The sequence below is a fragment of the Phalacrocorax aristotelis genome, chromosome 5 (genome assembly GCF_949628215.1).
Source record: "Phalacrocorax aristotelis chromosome 5, bGulAri2.1, whole genome shotgun sequence".
Classification (NCBI taxonomy): domain Eukaryota; kingdom Metazoa; phylum Chordata; class Aves; order Suliformes; family Phalacrocoracidae; genus Phalacrocorax; species Phalacrocorax aristotelis.
The window spans coordinates 41,190,862-41,211,679 of record NC_134280.1 but is presented as its reverse complement, the minus strand read 5'-3'; the positions used below and the strand labels follow the sequence as shown (position 1 = coordinate 41,211,679).

The following is a 20,818-nucleotide window of genomic DNA, read 5'->3' as shown; positions in this document are numbered from 1 at the left end:
TATAGGTTTTGGGGTCATGTGGCGCAACACTTTAGGGTTCTCTTCCTCTAAATAAGAGCTAGAAATTAGGTATAGTACAATCACTATCTGTAACAGAGACTAGCTAGAAACAAAAATCAATTTACAGACCATCTTGACTCTGCATGTGCACACACAGTTTATTCTTTGTATTCCAAATTTTCCTAGGACACACATCATTAATTTGGCAGGATGAGAAAAAAAAACCATGGTGGAAATTCAGCTCTGATCTGTAAGACAGGCAGAAGGTGGCAGTGCAGGTGTTTGGCAAAGGCTGGAGCCGCAGCAGGCGAAGGAGGTGGGAGGCAGTGGCCTGAAAGGAGTCAGGCTTTCCATTTTACTCGCTCTGGATGTAAATCACACCGTAATTTCTGATAAATAATGAGAATGGACATGGGAAAGAAAACTGTCATCTTTTAAATTTCAGCTATAAGAAAAATTAGCATTTCAAACCACTCAGTTTCAATCATTTCTAACGCTAGAAATTCCAACACTTACATACTCTTCCTGGAGGGAAAGCATGTACTTTTCTAATCTAATGAGGACTGGTAACATTGAGTGACTTACCACAAAATAGCTCTCCAAAAGCATTTCTTTGAAGACAAACAACCATTTTTGCATGAGGAGTCTTTGTTGGCAAGTTGTGCATTATCAGAAACGTTTTTTAGCTTCCAAATTTCAGACCTTGCAGCCACATCCATGGGGAGCTGCCCTTGCACAAGGGGAGGCCATGGAGAAATCTGCTCACGAGCCACTCCTAAATGCTCCAAGCAAAGCCTTGCATGGCCAAAAGCTTGCTGTTTTTTCTATTAGTTGGTGTAATGAAACGTACCACATCTCCCCATAAACCTTCTCCTTACCCTTTAAGGAGAACAGTCATTTTCTGAGGTTGTAATAAATTCAGGTGACTATTTTATCTTACTTGGATTAGGAAAGAAGGATGCCATGGAGGCTGTGGACACCCTTGACATGATAGGATCCCAGCAACATTCAAATAAACAGATTTAGATGGCCAAACTAGCAAACAGCCAAAGAGGTAGAGCCATATCAAAGCAAAGACAAAGGGGGCAGCAAATAGAGGCAAATAGGCACAGCCCAGCCACTGCCCAAGAAAATGAAAGAGTATTTGGCAGATGAAGAAGATTGTATGTAGTAGGTATAGCATTGGCACCAAAATATGTTGTGATGGTGTGGCAGACTGCGTCACCTGGGTAGCACCAGCAGGATGAAATGTGTTTGTGTATGCCTGAATAACCATCATTAAAAGCCCTGTTTGATGATAGCTCACCGGCAGATCAGAAAGAAAAGATATTTATGAAACGATGTGTTACCAGAAGTTTATCCTTTCAAGAGTGGCAACTTTATATCTATTAGGCTGCTGGGATTCTTTCCATTGGCTTGAATTGGGTTTGAGTCAGACTGCGGAGACACAAACACCAGGGAAAGTCCAGACACCACTGAAGTCAAAAACAAAACCTCTGCCAGCTGCCCATCTATTCCTCTTCTGCATCAAAGTCTCAAAAATAGCAAGTATGGTTTCTGAAAAGATTTTCACAAGAGATGAGAGGATCAACCTGTACGTGTTTGGAGGAAGAAAATACAGCCCAAATCATTTCTCATGGCCAAGGGGTCACAGGGAAAATTCAGACTGGAGGAAACCTCAGCCAACCTTCTTCTTGCTTGAAATAATCTCTCCCCTTTTGAAAATGGTGCAAGCAATTTGTATGGAAAACATTATTGGCATACACAATATTTCACCTACTTCAAAGACACAGTGGTTGGTACAAAGGAAATATATTAAACTTTTTTTTTTTAATTAAAAAAAGTGAAATAGAAGATTTGTGAAACTCAACTGGAGGGCAGGTTTGGAATGAATGAATCCCTCTATGAGATACTCCTTTGATACCTGTAAGTCAAGTGGTCAGGGTTAGCTTTAAACACACATTTCCATTTTTCTTAAGTGAAGGAGCCAGATAGAGGAGTGATGGGAGCCCGGAGTCATGCAGGGTGATTCACCCCACCTGGGACGTGCCCAGTGGGGCGATCTCATTCGCAGGGAGCCAGCAGCACCCATGGCGTCTGCAGTTCCCAGTAAGCCATTTGGGGATGAAGGGGGAGGGAGGGAAGAGTGTTATCTTCGTGATAGGGAGTTGGCCTAGGATTTGGAAACTCATTTTCCATTCCCAGAGCTGCCCTATCGCCGTCTGCCCTTCAGGCCATCCAAGTGCAGGATGTGGAGGTCGTACCCACTAGAGCTGATGGCAAAATGGTCTTCCTGAGCTGGAGGGATTGTCAAGGTCTTGATATTTCTGCATCTGTCTTCAAGCAAAACTATGTATCTCTAAAACATTCACAAGCCTATTATCCAAAAGACTCTGCTATAATAATTTCAAGATGTTTTGCTTCAATTTTTACTTTTTTTTTAAATGCTCTCCAGCTTTTTAGTATAAGCTGAATAAAGCATTGTTTCTATTGAGAAAATAAAACTTCAAATTTAGATCACAGCAGTGCCTTTTAAAGCAGTACTAAAATAGTTGGTTGGGGTTTTTTTTTGAAATTCAGGGGAATACCTATTCCCACAAATAGTTTCAGTTCTGATAAATCAGCATTTCCAGACAGAAAATCGGTTAGTTTAGTTTTGTTTTAAATCCTAACTCTGCCTAATACTTAACTGCTTGTTGTGAACTGCTTTGAGATCTACTAACAAAGTGTACTGCATGGCCATCAGTAGTATCATGATTATTTTTCAAGTGAAAATTACATTTCAAAACATAAGAGAAGGGCATCTTTTAATCATTTTGACTATGTTTAAGTGAGATCACCAAGAGAGACTATAGCTCTGCAAAGGACATGTGCAGGCATGCCTAGGAATTTGGCTTGCCTGCAGTTTATCTGTCCCAATTAAAGGCAGATGCAGCCTTTCACTTCTCTGAATGTTTATGAACTGGCAGATTTGCTGCACAGGGAGATAGTTAATATATAGCAACTGGTCCTGAACTAATCAGATACACACTTTTACAGTGTTGTTTGGCTTTAGCTTGCCCAGTTGCATGAAGATGATTTTCACTTTTCCTTCATACCTCCTTGCAAAAGATACAGCACAGAAATTACCCAAGTTTGGGGAATGGTGTAGTTTGCACTTTGTGTCACTTACCCAAAGTCTATGGCAAAAGAGGGGAATTACAGGGTGCACCAAGTGTCAAAGTGGCTTATGCTCTAATTCTGCTTTGCAGAAGAGAAGGAGCTTCCCTAAAGTACATGCTAACATACCGGGAAGAGCGAATAATTTGGAAATCCCAACACGTACTTAAATCTGTCTCTTGCTTAAACATCCAAAGAGTCACACTGGACCTGCACAATCCATTCCCATGCTCAGATGCTTAGTGCTATCCTACTGACAAACACACCAGACGCATGGCGAAGCTGCAGCCTGGCCTCCAGCAGGGCAGCTCCAGTGAAATGGCCGTTCCTACATACCAGGAGAAAGCAAGACCCTAGTCAACTCCTCTACAGCCCTGATGTCTCCCATAAGCTCAGTTCAGCCCATAGACACTTCACAGGTCAGAGTCACAAACACAGCAGCCTCTCACTATCACTTGCTCCCTGTACAGTAGCGGCACACAGAAAACAGTTTCAAAAGGCTGTATGAGCAGTCAGACCAGCTGCATGGATCCAGCCCCTCCGGTTGCAAGCCAACGCAAACCCTGCTAGACAGACAACTGACAAGCAGCATATTCAAAGGTACGTTCGGTGCAGTTTTTGCTCATATACTCATAAATACCACTTGCTAATAATAGTTCCTCTTCAAATTATGTATACATTCTATCGAAGGTCTCAGAAAGTTTATCAGTGACGCACATGCCTCACACCACTGCACAGCATCTGCAGAATCAGAGCAGTGTTTCTTTCCTCCCCAGGCTTTATTTTTCTTAACACTGACAATTTGCATTACTAGTTATAAATATCGGGTCTCATTTTTTAACCCATCACCTGTTTTCAGATTCTTTCCTTATATTTTATTTTTCTTATTTCATGTTAGGTTTGCCATTACATGTTTTCAACCTTTGAGCCTTACCTTTCACACCTCCCCATTTCCTAGTTTTTATTATTATAAACCTGCACATTTTAAAAGTTAATGAGGTGGTAGGGGGCTGACTACAAACAGGACTGCCTGATGTCAGCGATTACCAGGCTTTTCCTATATTTCCTATATTTAGAGCAAGATGTAACAATGAAACTATGTGAACTGACAGTCGGCAAACCTACAGCTACACTGTGAAATATGTGGTACAGACGTAACCGCCAGCCTGGGAGTGAGTCTCCCACCCACCGCACTAAGCAGAAAGACTTGCTAGAGATAACAAAACTCTTTTTAAAAACTTTTTTAATGACTCATGCAAATACAGCTGTTGATTTCAGCAGAAAGACCTCAAGGCTTAAATCTGGGAGGGCTGGTAGTCACCATGCAGTTTCTAGTTAAAAATAAACACATTTCTCAGCACTGAAGAAGGATCATCCAGAAGAGGACAGTGGTCCACACCACCCACCTTTTCATTCCTGTGTTTGCAGCTTCTTTTGGAGATGCTATTCTCCATTTTTCCCATTCCTTTTACATAAAAAACTAGTTGCACTTGGTGAATAAGCATTGGATAAAAAGGTAGCCTTCAAGGAGGGGAAAAATTGAGATGAGTGAGCTGGGTTGGGATGGCAATGATCCTGATGTTGCAAACAGTTTAACATTGGGTTTCCCTTGCTAAGCTACAACTATGAGAACTAGGCCTGCAGGGCAATCTCCTCCAAATACACTAAAGGGAATAATACATCAATTTAATTTTGCATGGAAAGGGGGGGTTACATGCAGGGACTAGCAAATTGTGGGTAAGGAAGAGGTCAGCATGGATGTCTGTGACTAAGTTGTAAATACACTAGATTGAAGCAGTTTGTCTTCTTGCTTTAAGCATACCAAACAATAATTTTCACTTGTATTTCTTTCTCAAATCCCTCCCTGGTTCAGCAGGATCCCCCAGGCCAACAGAGCACTATCACTCATGACAGGCAGCACCCTTGAGGTGATTCTGTAGCTTCAGAGGTTGGTGAGCAGCAACAGTGTGTGAGAGTACCCAAGCCTTCATGTAAAAGGCTTCCCAGGATGCCGTCCCATCAGACTCCATCCTGTCCTGCAGTGAAGAGGGATGTTGCTCAGGACACAGCCCTCTCTCAACAGCTTTGGCAAGCTCTCCTAGTTGAGATCAACTTTCCAACTGATGCACAAGTGGAGGAGTCTGTGCCCTGGGGTACACTCACATAAATCACCGCAGTTCTGCCAATTCCAGGTGTCTCAGGACCTGGCCCCAAACACCGTACTTGTAGTTGGGGACGGAAGAAATTGTACATTTGAATGATTTGTCTTTTGAAGATGCAGAACTGATTTAATCCTGAGACATGGCAGCTGCTCCCTTTGAGAGCTTGTGACCTGTTGCCTGGGTTGATATGTGATGTGTGACAGCGAGGAGCAAGAGGCATTTGCTCTGACTCTCAGATACAAAGTCCTCAGTAAACAAGGGGATGGAAGCAAACATGCACTTTCTGAGATAATAACTTTTCAGTTTGAGTTTGCAGCACTTGTTATAGCTTTTTTTTTTGAATTATTTTCCACCCCAGGAAAAGGCAGATGTGATGTTTTCACAGGCTGCATCTACTTTTGCTTGCTTTGCGTTGTGCAGATTGGCACCTTGCTCAGCCGGATCATGTGGGACTGGAGAACATTAGTGGGTACTGCCAGTTTCTGCCATTTCAGTCAAGATTTTTATTTAGTTTTAGACTTCTTTAGGACCACACACCTGCTCTGAGAGGAAAGAAGGATTCCTTGTCAAGCAGAGGTGAGCATTTAGGCAACATAGTTTGATGGGAGAGCTGAAAAACACCCTAGGGGCCCTACATTTGCCCACCCTTGAGCAGAGCAGTCTCTCCATAAAAGATTTTGGGAAGAGGAGGAGGTAGGAAGCAGCTGTCTCCTTCTACCCTTACAGGCACTAGCTCCTCCTGAGCTGATATTATTCTTTATGAAAGACCCTATAAAAGATTAAATTCAGGTTATCTGTTCCTATTTGTATTCCTCCTGTGTACTCCTTTGAAGCATATTTTAATTCTCCCTGTTCCCCAACCTCATTTCAGCTGGTTGTGCTAGAAGGTATTTAAAGTTACAGCCATACTCCTGTGGGTCACCATGAAAGAAATTAGGGGAAGAAGAACCCTCCCCCCAAAAAAACCACCCCCACCACCCCAAAAAAAAGTCTGAGTCTGTCTGACGCACAGTAATGCTTATATTTCAATCACAGATAGTGAGGGACCAGACTCAACAGAGTCTGAGACAGGGAAAGGAAGAATTATGACTGAAAACCAGACACCGAAGCCATAAAAAAGTGACTGCCTGTAAATAGCTAATCCAGTTAACAAAGCAGGCAGGTGGCAACCATGCTTTCAATCCGAATTGAGCGCCAACATGGCAGGGCATGCTTATTTACACCGCCTCAGGGTCTGACCTGCAGCTGTGCTGCTCCTGCAGGGCAGGAATGATCCTTAGGCCCATGTGTGATGGTATTAAAAAAAACAACATGCCAAAAAAATAACTGCTTAGTCCTCCCTGCTCCATCCCACACATAGCTGATTCAGAGCAGGCAGCTTCCCAACACCATTTCCTTGCTCCTTCCTTCCTCAAGACATTGGTAGAGGGGGATTTCTGTCCTACCCGCTGGCAGTTGGTGCTTGCCTCCAGCAAACAGCATTTATGGCAGGCCTGATTCTGCTGCTGCCAAACCTTGCACACACACACTGCAAGGGGAGACGACGGCACCCCTCAGCTGAGCTGGTCTGAATCCAGGCACAGAGGTATAAAGGAGCTCTCTGTGCTTTCACACTGGGCATAGCCCTCACTCTGATAAGCGAGCTTACCAGCCCGACCTGGGCAGGGCTCCCTTTGCAAATATAGGGCTTTTGTGGGATTTTATGAATGAGGCTGGGCAGGGATTTGTGCGGAGGTGACATGGTGCAGCTGCCTCCCCGAGGGAGGATGAGGGTGAGATAAACAGCCCAACTGGCTCCTTAAGGCCACTTCTCCAATTACCCAATATTTTCCTCTGGGCTCTGGTCTCCATGTCTCATAAATCCCCTTGCTGTTTGTCCCCTGAGCCGCAATGGGGGCTGTGAACGTGCATCCAAGCGATGCTCCCTGTTCCCAAGCTAACAAGAGACTGTTTGAAAGAAACTCTGAGCAGGATGACGTCAAGCCAGAAACCTCTTGGAGGATGTTGCAAGCTAGGCTTTGAAGGAAGGGTTTGTTTAGGGACATCAGGTTTCAGTTGGATCCACTGATACAGGACATGCCAATAAGAAATCCCAATTACCAGGCAAAATTGAGTAAGAGGCTTTTCAGGCTGTGGATACCTTTAGCTGAGCAGCACATAAACATCCTGCCCTCCTTGGCAGGGAGGGAAAGAGAAACCACTCTGACTTGTGTGCTCTGTCTGAATTAAATCAGAGCTCTCAGACTTCCCCATAAGCACAACCGTCAGCACCTCTTCCTTCATTGTGCACCCAGCAATAACAACACGGGGGTAGCAGAAAGCTAGCAGAGGCTCAAAATAGATAGTATGTGTTGAAGAGAGCATTTCTGTGCTCCTTCATTGGCCGCTGCATGCACAGATCCTCTTCAGCAACAGTGTAAGCCACATTCTCATATGCTCAAATCCACATACAGAAGCTTTGCTTGAAAAAGAATAACAACCCAAGAACTTATGCACCTTTCTTTAGAAATGCCATGCAAATAAGTGGTGGAGGTTTTGAGAAGCTGCTAGTAGCTTTTGCTGGATTTGTGAAGGGCTACAAGGAGAGATGAGGGAAAGGACAACTGTTTCACACTCCTGATGATCCTCAGGCACTGATTTGCTTTCTGGGGTTTTGGACCCAGCATATCTCTGCAGGTCATTTAGGCATAGGGTGGTATAGTGAGAGCGTGCTACACTTTTCCAAATCAGTGCAAAGGAGAATTACACCCAAGACATGTGAGATTGTGCTGTGAGCCTACAGAGATGTCAGTCCAGGCTTACTGAAGTTACCAGAAGAGCTGTGAACATAGAGTGCTTCATCCTTGTAGATAAATAAAATAGTAAGTACAAAATCCTGCCTGACATCAGGGACAACCAGAGGATGGAACATGGCCTTTTGAATTCTCAAATTGTGGCTTGGATGTTTCAGTAAGAGTTTCATTCTTTCTGCTCCTGCCTGCCACTTTGGTCTTTGTCCAGAAGTTGTCACTCAAAGTGGGGGATGCTTTATTTCCTTTGTTTGCTGCTCTCATTTGGGTCACATCAGAAGTCCCAAGTCCTGGAAGCTGTATCAAACAGCTTGGTGCTTTTAGGAGATGCAACAGATGCAGTCAGGCTTTTATCTTCCAGGGCCTCCAAATTGCTAGATCTGTATTTTATTTCAATGATCTCTCAATTGCTAGTAATTATAGAGAGCAAGAGAACAGACACATTTGGATAACATTTTACTTAGTCAAAGCTTATATTTAACTACAATTCCTGGCTCCCATTTCAACAGTCCATGATAGGGCTTATTTTCCAGCCTGCACCTGAATATCCAAAAGGCTTCAAGAAATCAACAAGTAGAGCTGGAATGATCCATGCCACCCTACCTGCCAAGAGCCAAAGCGCTTCCAATTGCTGTGAGCTTCCTTCACCCATCACTGATTCACCTACGTGTAAAAGTGGAAACAGAGAGATCCTGCACCCAGGTCTCCCTGTGAATTATATTGGCTACTGATGGCCTCTCCAAACAGTTTCATTTCGTGCCATAGCTATCCATTTGCAGCTCTATTCCACCAAGTTGCTCTTTGGGAGCTTGCTGACCTTATAAAGCATGATTTGGTTTTGTTTAAAGAAACAAAACTGATTGCCTGCAGGATACTTTGGTCATAAGCAGTATTTTTAAGTAACGGGGCTGGGTGAGGCTATGAAATGATCTGCTGGTGAGTCATGACACCGCTTTCCGCAGTGATCTGCTTTGTCAAACATCATACCTGATTTTCTTGCTCAGTGTCAAATATTTGCTTTCTGTCTGAGTATAAAGGATATTTCACAGCACAACCAAATGTCTGTCTTTACAGCGGTGCATCCTTTCCCTGCTGGCTATTCTCTGTCACATGTGTACACACACTTAGTTGTGCAGAGGAGCCAGACAAAGCCAAGGTAAAAAAAGCAGTAATCAAAGTTGCACACAAACCAAAAGAGATGCCCCCAAAATGCCATTAGCTTCCAGGAAATAGCAAGCTTTCAGAGTCCAAATCACCCTTGGTGAGAGCAAGCCCAGCTCCATTAAATTCAACAGACGCTGTTACACTTCACTGAAGTAGGTCTTTTAGGGTTTATTTGAGGTTAACTGCCCAAATCCCTGGCTTACAGACCTTTTTATGTCCAAGATAACAAATGCAAAGGCAAATAGAGGCTAAGAAAGAAGCCGTGCTAGCGGCTGGTTCCCTGCCCTCTGGCTCGCTGTGTTTGCTGACAGCGCAACTATGCAAAGCATTTGGCTCGACACACATTGTGGCCATCCTGCTTTTCTTTCAGTGGTTCCCGTTACAGCCCTGCTCTCCTCTATTTACTCTTCAGGGACTTTGCATAATGGCCAGGTAGGGTTACCCACATAAAGTAAACAAGTCCTACCTGCACTTTTCCTTGATTATTGACAATAAGAATCAATCATAAACAGGGCCTGTCCACCCCAGGCACAAAAGCTGGGCTTTGTCTACACCTGGAGGATGCTGCAGTGAGAAAAGCCTAGCACTGGTCAAACTGGGACAAAACCCTGCATATGCCATGGGATGAGGGAGCTGTTTGCTGGTGCTCTGCCAAACCGAGACACTCTCTGGGGCTGATGGAGGTGGGGAGTAGGACTATGACACCCACCCTGTGTGCAGGGGTACCCTTGGAGCAGCTGCTTGGCCACTGCCCTGCCTAGAAAATAGGTGGACAAATGAAGCAGGTCTTGAATAAGGAGCATGTGTCTGAGCATAGCTGTCTGCATTTGGGTAACGACCCTGGCTGCTCTCTCATCTCTAAATTGGATTGATGGTGCTGAGGAGCAGCATTATATCCAGCTCCTGAAGGCAGTGAGGTGTCCTATGCCAAGGGCATAAAATGGTGCCTTTTCTGTCTCCGGTGAACCAGCACTATGCACAAAAGGAAAAACCAAAAAGCCACCAAAATCAGACACCTCCCCCTTTGCTTTCTTGTACTTATCTTTCAGTAAGTATGATGCTTCTAATAGAAATAAGAGCATTTAAAAATATACTGTTCTAGAAGTAAAGCTACAGAGTAACTGAAGCTATCAGACAGCAATGAGGAAAAGAACTTACTCTTTTCTTAGTATTTTTTCCTCAAAGCACACCTAACCAAGTCAGCCTTACACTGCAAGAGGCAAGAGCTGTTGGTGTCAGCAAGCTGCCATGCAGGACACATGCTCCAAGAGCAAGGACAGCAGGACACCTGGCCACACCCTCTGCTGTACCATGGGGGAGTTTTCCACCACTGCTTAGCTCCTTGCAAAGTAAATACAGATGCAGATCAGCATCATGCAAATGTCTTTCTGCCTAGTATCCCACAATACCTGTGTATCATATTCTTTTCTCATGTACCAGATAAATCTGTGCTCTGTGTGCAAGTCCAGCAATTAAGTTCGTGTTCAAGTGTCTGTGATCCAGACTTTCATAGAATCATAGAATCGTTAAGGTTGGAAAAGACCCGTAAGATCATCGAGTCCAACCGCTAACCTATCACTGCCAAGTTCACCACTAAACCATATCCTCAAGCACCACATCTACCCCTCTTTTAAATATCTCCAGGGATGGAGACTCAACCACCACCCTGGGCAGCCTGGTCCAATGTTTGACAACCCTTTCGGTGAAGAAGCTTTTTCTAATATCCAACCTAAACTTCCCCTGGCGCAGCTTGAGGCCGTTTCCTCTCGTCCTATTGCTTGTTACTAGGGAGAAGAGACCAATCCCCGGCTTGCTACAGTTGTAGAGAGCAATAAGGTCTCCCCTCAGCCTCCTCTTCTCCAGGCTAAACAACCCCAGTTCCCTCAGCTGCTCCTCAGAAGACTTGTTCTCCAGACCCTTCACCAGCTTCATTGCCCTTCTCTGGACATGCTCCAGCACCTCAATGTCCTTCTTGTAGTGAGGGGCCCAAAACTGCACACAGCATTCAAGGTGCAGCCTCACCAGTGCCGAGTACAGGGGCACGATCACCTCCCTGCTCCTGCTGGCCACACTATTCCTGATACAAGCCAGGATGCTGTTGGCCTTCTTGGCCACCTGGGCACGCTGCTGGCTCAAGTTCAGCCGGCTGCCAGCCAGCACCCACAGGTCCATTTCCTCCAGGCAGCTCTCCAGCCACTCCTCCCCAAGCCTGTAGCGTTGCATGGGGTTGTTGTGACCCAAGGGCAGAACCCAGCACTCGGCCTTGTTGAATCTCATACCGCTGGCTCTGGCCCAACGATCCAGCCTGTCCAGGTCCTTCTGTAGGGCCTTCCTGCCCTCCAGCAGATCGACACTGCCACCCAGCTTGGTGTCATCTGCAAACTTACTGAGGGTGCCCTCAATCCCCTCATCCAGATCATCAATGAAGATATTGAACAGGACCGGCCCCAACACTGAGCCCTGGGGAACACCACTCGTGACCAGCCGCCAACTGGATTTGACTCCATTCACCACCACTCTCTGGGCTCGGCCATCCAGCCAGTTTTTAACCCAGCGCAGAGTGCACTTGTCCAAGCCGTGAGCACCCAGCTTCTCCAGAAGAATGCTGTGGGAGACAGTGTCAAAGGCCTTACTGAAGTCCAAGTAGACAACGTCCACAGCCTTCCTCTCATCCACTAAGCAGGTCACCTTATCATAGAAGGAGTCCAGGTTAGTGAGGCATTACTTTAGATACATTAACCATACAGTGAAATACCAACAGTCTTTTTTCAATGCATACCTATCTCAAAGATTAATAACAGGCAGATAAGGGAGGGGGAAGAAGGAAAATACCATTAAAGACTAGGAGCTGGACAAAACATTGCTATGATTTTATTGGTCATGCCCCCAGGGTCAGCAATAAACCTGATCTGATCTCAAAAGAACACACTCATTGGGTGCAAGCTGTTACGAAGCAGAAATCACATGTTAATAAGACAGGGATATCTGCACACATACAATCCTGATCAAGAGACTGGTTTGTTTTGCTATGGGGTATGCTGCTTCTGGGCTGGCATTCAGACAGCACCTCCCTCCTGGAACTTGTTGCTCTATTCTGGTCAACACATTACAAATAACGTGCAAGCAATTGCTCGCACACTCTGTCTTGATACTTTCATTTTCCAAAAGGCAAATTTACATACCCCTGTCCCCATGCTTGCCTTGGGTCACCCCAGACCTTCACTTTTACGCAGCAGATTCATAAATGCAGGCTGTGATTTCACATCAAAGAGGAAGCTGGGAACATGGTGACCGGTCCCATGCACTGAGCTCTGACAGATGTAAATTAACTGGAGAAAGTCTGAAAGGGAACAGCAAGAAGGGCCAGAAAACACATTTTATAAGAAAAGAGTGAAAGAATGAGGGTTGTTTAGTCTAGAAGATGGATGATTACAACTTTGAAATACATGCAGGAGGGAGGAATGAATTAATCCATTTTCAGTGGTTGTGGTAGACAGCAGAAGTAGTAATGGGCTTAAATTGCATCAAGGATGATTTTGGTTACACATTAATCAATACTTTCATACTTTCCTATGCTTGCTCTCCAAGCTTGCCTGTGGAGTCTCTTCCTCCCTTGATTTTCAAGAGCAAGATGAACTTTTATTTTTTGTTGATTTGCACCTAGTAGGGGTGAGGGGCCTTAGACTGTGATTTTTATTATGATTATTTTTGTAGTAGTAGAACCAGTGCAACCTTCGTTTACCAGTCTGCTTGTCATTATGGAAAGAGTCCCCACATAGGAACAGGTTTTGGGATCAGAGCCCATTATTATCTTGAAGAAAAATATGGTCCCTCATGAGACAAGAAGAATAGCCCCAAACTCTGCCAGACCTCTCAGGAAAATACTGCAGTGCCTCTCCCAAAGGTGCAGCACAAAGTTGCAGCTGCAATAAGGGCTCGAGCACCATTTCTTGCACCACAGGAACATGAACATCTTCCTGGACTCCTGCAGAGGTGTAGGAAGGAGCTGAGCAATGGTCAAGATAATGCTTGTACCTGGGTATTCCCAGGATTTCTCTACTTTTCACCTGTTTTGGGGTCATCTGCCTTCATCATCCAGTTGTCCTCCTTGCTCTCAGAGCCTCTTGCAGGTATTTACACTTTCAAGGGAAGCATAACTACCACTGGTTGCTGGCAGCATCTCAGTCTTTCCAGGATGAGGCAGGGAGCACAGTCTGATTTACTCACTGCAAATAAATGCTCCTTCCCTGTTATTCCCAGAACTGTGCAGGGGTGCAAAGCCAGACTTGCTGGTCTTGTTCACTGTGCTTGGGGACACCTGAGAGGTGGGAGATGCAGGAGAAACACATGGTTCCTTACAACTGGTTGTGCCTGCAGCCTTGGGGAGCTGAGGCATTGCGGCAATTAAAGACAACCACCTATTTCCTATCTGCTATTTCCTCTCTGACAGTCCCTGTGGCCACAGCCCACAGGCTGGGACATGCTCTACTGACTGTTTTATTCATAGGAGGCCCTCAGTGAGGATGCTCCGTCTCCACCTATCACACAGCTCGCAGAACAAAGCTTGTTAGCAATTGTAATTAGACTTGGCATTGGCGCAGGTCTGCAGCAAATTGTTCCAGTTACTGCCTTGTGTCTTAGCTTTGCCGATGTGTTTATCGACCACCAATGTCTGATTGATGTCTTTGGTACCCAGCAATAACCAATGGGATCCTAGCTGCACTACAGCTGATGTGAATTAACAAAGCTTTGCTCTTAGACCTCTGCCAGGCAACACCCCCAAAATTGCCTTGAGTAATTACAGTCAGCCAAGTGCCCTATTGGATACTTTTTTCTTAATTGCAACATTTGGTGAAAAGCTGTCACCAGCTTTCATATCAATTTATGATTCTCACATCTACACCTCCACATGCCATACTATCATTGCCTGGGACTCAGAAGACCCTGCTACCTTTTCTTCCTCGCCTAGTAGGCGAAGCTCAGTGGTTTGGAGTAGTGTTTTCTTTTGGCAAATAGATTTTTTTTCCTCCTCCCTGACACACCAGAAACACCCTCATTTCCTGCTCCTCCCATTTTAACCATTGGTCACAACAGTTCATGAATACAGATCCTGTCCAAACCTCCGAGGCCTGAGAAGATATCTGTTATACCAGGCACTATATAAAAATAGCTATTGATATGAAACACTGACAAAAGAAAGCTTTCACAGGGTAAGCTTGCGTGATCATATTTAAGCGTAAAACAGAGAAGTTCAACACCCATTATTCCCCAGCAGCGCCCAAAGTGTTTGCTTGCCTCTGTACAGCACACCAACAGCTAAACCCCGTTATCCTTACAGCATCTGATCCCCCAGTTAGTGACAACTCACTCTTTCTCTGGCTCATATACTGGCAAGACTCAGAAATGGACCAGCTCAAAGCATCAACTCTGCAAGTTAACTTGCAACCTCTGCAAGTTACTTCAACCCAGATACCAGTACTGGTAACTGTAGTCCTTCTCAACCCGGGTTTTTAAAAAGTCCATAAACTCTCCTGAGAGTTGAGAGGAAAAAATCATCCACCTGCACCAGCCTTGCCTTTTCTAACCAGGCTGTTGTCACTTGCTTGTGACAGAGTTTAAGCCCAGCAGGTCTAACCCAGGCTACAGTCCCACCTCAGACCACCGTGTTGGTTATCCATGGTCTGCTGCAGCCCTTAAAACCACAAATCAGCATTTTGCTGATTTAGGGCTGGTTTCTAGAGTCATGGACATGGAGTCAAAGACATAGCATGTGCTGCCCTTGCATCTCAGTAGGAGGAGGTGGTGGCGTGTGTTATCACAGGACTGCTGGCACAGCTGGGACGGAGGAGTTCCCAAGGGATGGTCTGGTCAAGGAAAGGCAGATGGGGAGATGGTGGGAAGGGAAGGAGGTGGGGGGAGGAAAGCAGAACAATAGTTATTTATTTTGTTTTGAAAACCCAAAATTTCCAGTTTGTTTATTCTACTCTGGGGAGAGAGTGTAAATTCCCAGAAAAAATGTCTGGGAAAAAGAGGCTCCCATGTTATTCAGCCCATCAAAGAATAGGACCACAATGTTTATTTGAATAAAACAAAAAAGTTAAACAAAGCCAAGGAACATCCCCACAACAGCTCCTGTCCCCAAACATACATGTGCATACATAGACGTTGGTACATGCTTGCCCAGATTGCCACCTTGGTCTTCTTGGTCCCAGAGCAGGTCTTCTCAAGTGGGTTTTATGCTCTGAACAGGCATCTCCCACAGTACTGGTCCCTTCATCTTATATTCACCACCATAAGATTTTGGAGGGAGGATGTATGAGAGAGCAGGGAAACAAACGAACAAGTATCTTAACTGACAGTCCACATAGTTCAGTTCATCTAAATCCACAATTTAGGAGATAAAGATGACATCTCTCCTCAGCCACTCAATCACTTCTGTCACTTATACAAATTCTTTCAATTTTCAGGACAGCTCCCTCTCGCCCCAAGGCTGACAGCCTGTCTCAGGATATGATTACACACCTGAAGCACACGCCAGGACTGGTTATTTTACTACCCACCCTTTTGCCAACTACAAACTACTACACGTAAACCTGAAGCAAACCTTGAGAAATGAGGCAAGTGGCTTACCAAGTAGTAATACTTGGGTTCTTTTGATCTCAGTTTGTCAGACAGTAGGGTTATAGTTTGAGGCTTTGAATCTACAGTTGTGATAGCTGGGGTTTTAACTTTTTTCACCTCTTCAGTTTATCTCAGTGTCCTCAAGCACAAAATAACACAAGAGTTGCAAGAGCTGGTGATGCTGCCAGAGCAAATTTTGCATCCTGCTAGCCTCTGCTCTTAAAATTGCAAAGGGACATGCATTCAAAGGAACAGAGCACCTTTCAGTATGAATCCCTTCTCCTTTCACAAGAGAACTCTTGCCTCTGCCTGCTGCAGGGTGTGAGATGAAGCTGCTATGCAAGAGCAGACCTGGTGGGCTGCAGTGGATCTTAATAAAGCAGAGAAAGGGCTTTGCAGTCCCAAAAAGCATAGCTGTGCCAGAAAGAGAAGAGTACTGGATACACAGGATAGCAAAAGGGAGGGGAAAAAAAAGGTGTAAGTCTATTAAAAAATACAAATTTTAGAATAAGTTGCAAGAAAATGCACTGCACGTTTGTACTTACTGCAAATAATTAAAAATGCAAGGCAGACATCAGCCTAGATGAACAGCACATGGCTGCACAGCACAGTACCTCATGCCATTAGACCTATCATAGAGTCCAATTATAGCAGTCAATCTGATGTGTGAGCTAAAAGACAAAAAGCCTTTTTTTGCTTAGACCTCAGACTGGAGAAGTCTGATTCGGCACTGCTTCAGCAGGAGATGAGAGCTCATGTTCAGCAGAAAAAACACCCCTGAAAGCAGGCTTATTGCAAATGTTGGAGAAGGAACCTTGCCTGCAATTATTCATGAGCAGATATCTGGCATATCAAGCACATGGAAACAAAAAATATCCATAAGCTCACCTGGGGACAGCAGTTCATATGTTGGTGGAGCAGAGGCTGAAATACCTAGCTGCTGCCCAGGAAAGATGTGTTTCCACAGGGAATAATGGCAGGGAGCCAAGTGAGCCACAGCACATGGCCTAGCTCCTCACTGGATTTAGGATAACCCAGGTCAACTAGCCAGGGTGAGATCAGAGAGTCCACAGCTTTGTACAGGGAATGGGAGAGACACTGTCCCAACTGGGGGAGACATGCAGGAGAATGTCTGGCACTGAAGAGACCTGGCACGAAAAATATGTCAAGGAAAAAGCTTGGTGGAAACCCACCTCAAATACATATACATGTCTTGGGGGCTGCATAGGTTAAGTCCTGCAGCAGCAACATGGTCCGAGGCACATCTATTTGCCAGGCTGGAATCACCTCAAGAGCCATTTTCACTAAATTGCAAGAATTAGAGACAGATGGCGAGGTCTGCCTGAGTTTCTTTCATCTGTCACAACTACTGCAGACGTATTCCCCAGATGTGTTTTGCAATATTCACTTGCTGCAATATTCCCTGGCTGTGGTTTATCTCCACACTTCAGAGAGACTTTCTGGACTCCCACTTGAGCTGCACAGGAGGGAGACGACTGCGATTCACCCATCATGTCTTCCACTCCTCTGCAAAACATGCTTTGAATTTAACACTGTTGGTGGACATTGGAGATCTTGGTGATGCTTTCCCAAGCACAGCCACTAACCAACCCTATGCTAACTTTGCTCTTCTCACCATTTCTCTGACATATTTGCAGGCTTCAGAGTTACTGGGGCTCAGCGGGTGTCTGTTGACATCAGAGCCCTATTCCCCATCCCTATTTGTGGTCGGCAAAACAGTATTTGGCCAAATTTTTGTTTTCATCAGGGACTGAAGGAAAACAAGGGATTGCACACTAAGAGGTGCAAAACACTATTTTTATGCTGTCTGGGTTTATACCCACATGTGTGGGTTTGTTGCATGAGCTGATTCTCAGCTGGTACATTGTTGAAAAAAAGCAAGGAACTCATAATTTGGAATGGAAACACCCTGATTTAAAACAATGAGTGATCTGGCCTCTAAGGTCTACTGTAATAATAAAAGTATACATTTCTTGCTAGTAAGTTGTGGAGAAAAACTGGCAATGAACTCATTTCAATGTTATTAATATCTAAATATATTTAACCTTACAAAAAAGGCTGTTGAAAGAATTTCTGGTATGTAAAATACTATTAAGTAGAAAAGGAACCTATTAAAATTTGCTATCTGGTAATCCTGTCAGAATACACAAGAGAGTAAATCAGACCAAAGATATAGACACAGCCTTTGGGCTCCAGAGGTTCCCAGGCTGGACTGGTGGATGTTGGGTGGGTAAGACCATGGCCGTTTCACTCTGTATTGTGCTATTCTTGTGTTCTTCCCCTCCACATCCAACACTGGTCACTTCTGGAGGAAGAGTGCTGGGAAAAAAAACCGAACCTTTGCTTTGAGCAACTAGAGGTATTCCTATAATTGGTAAACACTGATAATTAGGCTGGGCTTTTATTCCCTACCTGTAAATTTCCATGCTTGCTTTCTAATAAGTCAGCTATAGCTTTATAACAGCTTTAAAAGCATAAATGGCTTTAGGAAATTAAGTGCAAGAAGCCTCCACCTTGTCTTGTTTTCAAACATGGAACAAAGCACAAGAATATTATCTTGCTTTGCAATTCTGTATATCTTTCAAAATGCTTCTCCCACTGCAAGCAGTCTTTGAGACTGACCATGAGCACTTCCCAGCCCATAGAAATGTTGCAGTAAGCAGGATTTACATTATGAACTTCCCTTTCTTCCTACCTCCTCCCCCCCCCACAGTGATGCCTACCTACTTCCAGAGCAACTCTGTGGAAGCAGAAGCCAGAAGCTTCTCCTTTGAGGAGAGTGGGGACTCTTTTCTTTTTTAACACTGGACTTCTTACCCCTTCTCTATCACATTTCACATTAATTTCACATCCTACTCACTAGACCCTTCATACACCAGTTCAAGCCAAGGAGACATCCCTGACCACATTGGGACAATGACAGCACAAATTCAACATTGTGTACATATTTTTTTCCCCTCCCAAAGTTTCTATCCAGTGCAATTGATCAAATATTTGCTTTTCTCAAAGCAGATAATATTTGTGAACTTACAAACTTCAGCCACAAACTCTTATCCCCCTGTGCTATTTGTCTCAAGAGTACAAAGGCCAACTGATTTCTTCCATGACAGCCAGACCCAGGCTCTCAGCTGTCACCCCTGCTGCAGTTCCTGGGTTTAGTCTTCAGTTTGGACTTACTTGATTTAGAGAACAAGGGGGAATAATAGGGAGAAGAGAGTCAATCAGGAACAAAAACGAACCTAAAATAGAGTTAACCAGTCATCTGAGTACAAGGAAACCATTCAGCCCACCACTGACCTCTCCAGAGTGAGGGACTAATTTAGCTCATAGTCCTTTAAGGCAGTCACACTGATATCTGGCACTCTGAATGGAGGCTGGCATGTGCAAAAGGCAGCTCCAGCCTTCTAAAGTAGTTGGAGAAACTACACATTCAGCTTCTAGCGGCTAAAGTTACTCAAGTAGAGTCTTCAGTCAGGGAGTGAACACTTCTCTGCCAGGTACTCTGCAGACCCCAAAATATCAAATATAGTTACAGTATCTCAGGATTAACTTCTGAACCCTGAAACATGAGATCAAACCTCCAACATTAGGCCAAATCTCCATCTTCAGTTGAGAATGAGAAGCAACACGCTAGTCTGCAAGCCCCAAAGCACAGAAAGGGATAGCTGGAAATACTGGCAATAATAAGAAAAGGACAACTTGGCGCAGGGACAAGATATCACTGCTTCTTACCCTCCCTAACAATTTTCAGATGCAGGCCCACCAGGCCAGGGAGGCTGCTGGAGGAGTGATACCATGAGGATCTGCAGCCTTAGGATGACCTTGAAAAATGGAATCACTTCAGGAAATGAAGCTATGAGAAAAAGATCAGTTGAAAAAATACAGTGGAAAAAATGCATTACTTGGCTTAGCTTTAGTTTTGAAAGTAAAGGAGGAGCCCCAAGTTTCTCACTCCTGCATTTTGTTTTCCTAAAGCCTTGACTACAAAGGAAAGATCAGTTCTGCCTGTGACTTGTGGCTGTTGCCCAAACGCATCAAGAGCAGCATCCACCATTAGAGGGCGTCTCCCTTATTACTCAAAAAGGGGCTTGAGAGCCAGTCCTTTAACTATGTATTATGTCTGGCTTTAAAGTGGCAGGGAACTATGCCACAGGTTTCCTTGTGTCGTGGTTCAGCCCCAGTCGGCAACTAAACACCACGCAGCTGCTCGCTCACTCTCCCCACCGCTGTGGGATGGGAGAGACTATTGGAAGAGCAAAAGCAAGAAAACTTCTGGGTTGAGATAAGAACAGTTTAATAATTAAAATAGTTATGATAATAAAAATAATATAATAAAAAGAGGGAAAAAAACCACAAGCGATACAACCACTCACCACCCACCCACCGACGCTGCTGGTCCCCGAGCCACAATGGCTGCCTGTCTCTGCTGGCCCGCTCCTCCCAGTTAATATACTGGGGTGTTATATATAATGACGTTACATGATATGGAATATCCCTTTGGCCAGTTTGAATCCGCTCTCTTAGCTGTTCCCCCACCCCTCCCAGCTTCTTGTGCTTCCTTCCAGCAGACCACGGGAAGCTAAAAAAATACTGTAGTACTGTACAAGTACTACACAGCAACAACTAAAACGTCAGTCTGTTATCAACATTATTTTCATACTAAGTCCAAAGCACAGCACTGCAACAGCTACAGTGAATAAAATTAACTCTATCCCAGCTAAAACTATGACACCTTGCTACCCTTGTAGCAACCCTTTCACTCTTCAGCTAACTACCTAGTAGGACAGTTGAACACCTCAATCATTCTGTTCAAAGAAGGCCCTAATGGAAAGGTCTTCTCCCTTTTAACCTATTTACAATTGTCCTTTCTTGGGCACTGATACTGTCAATGGAAGGGAGACA

The 20,818-nt window shown here is 44.6% G+C and overlaps 1 long non-coding RNA gene across 1 annotated transcript; it reads right to left on the bottom strand.

Moving 5' to 3' along the window:
• Positions 1-138: 138 nt before the first annotated feature.
• Positions 139-16,871, bottom strand: LOC142057659 (uncharacterized). The gene is made up of 2 exons (XR_012660707.1): positions 16,784-16,871; positions 139-389 (listed from the first exon to the last, which is right to left on the bottom strand). It is a non-coding gene; the product is annotated as an uncharacterized LOC142057659 (long non-coding RNA).
• Positions 16,872-20,818: the final 3,947 nt, after the last annotated feature.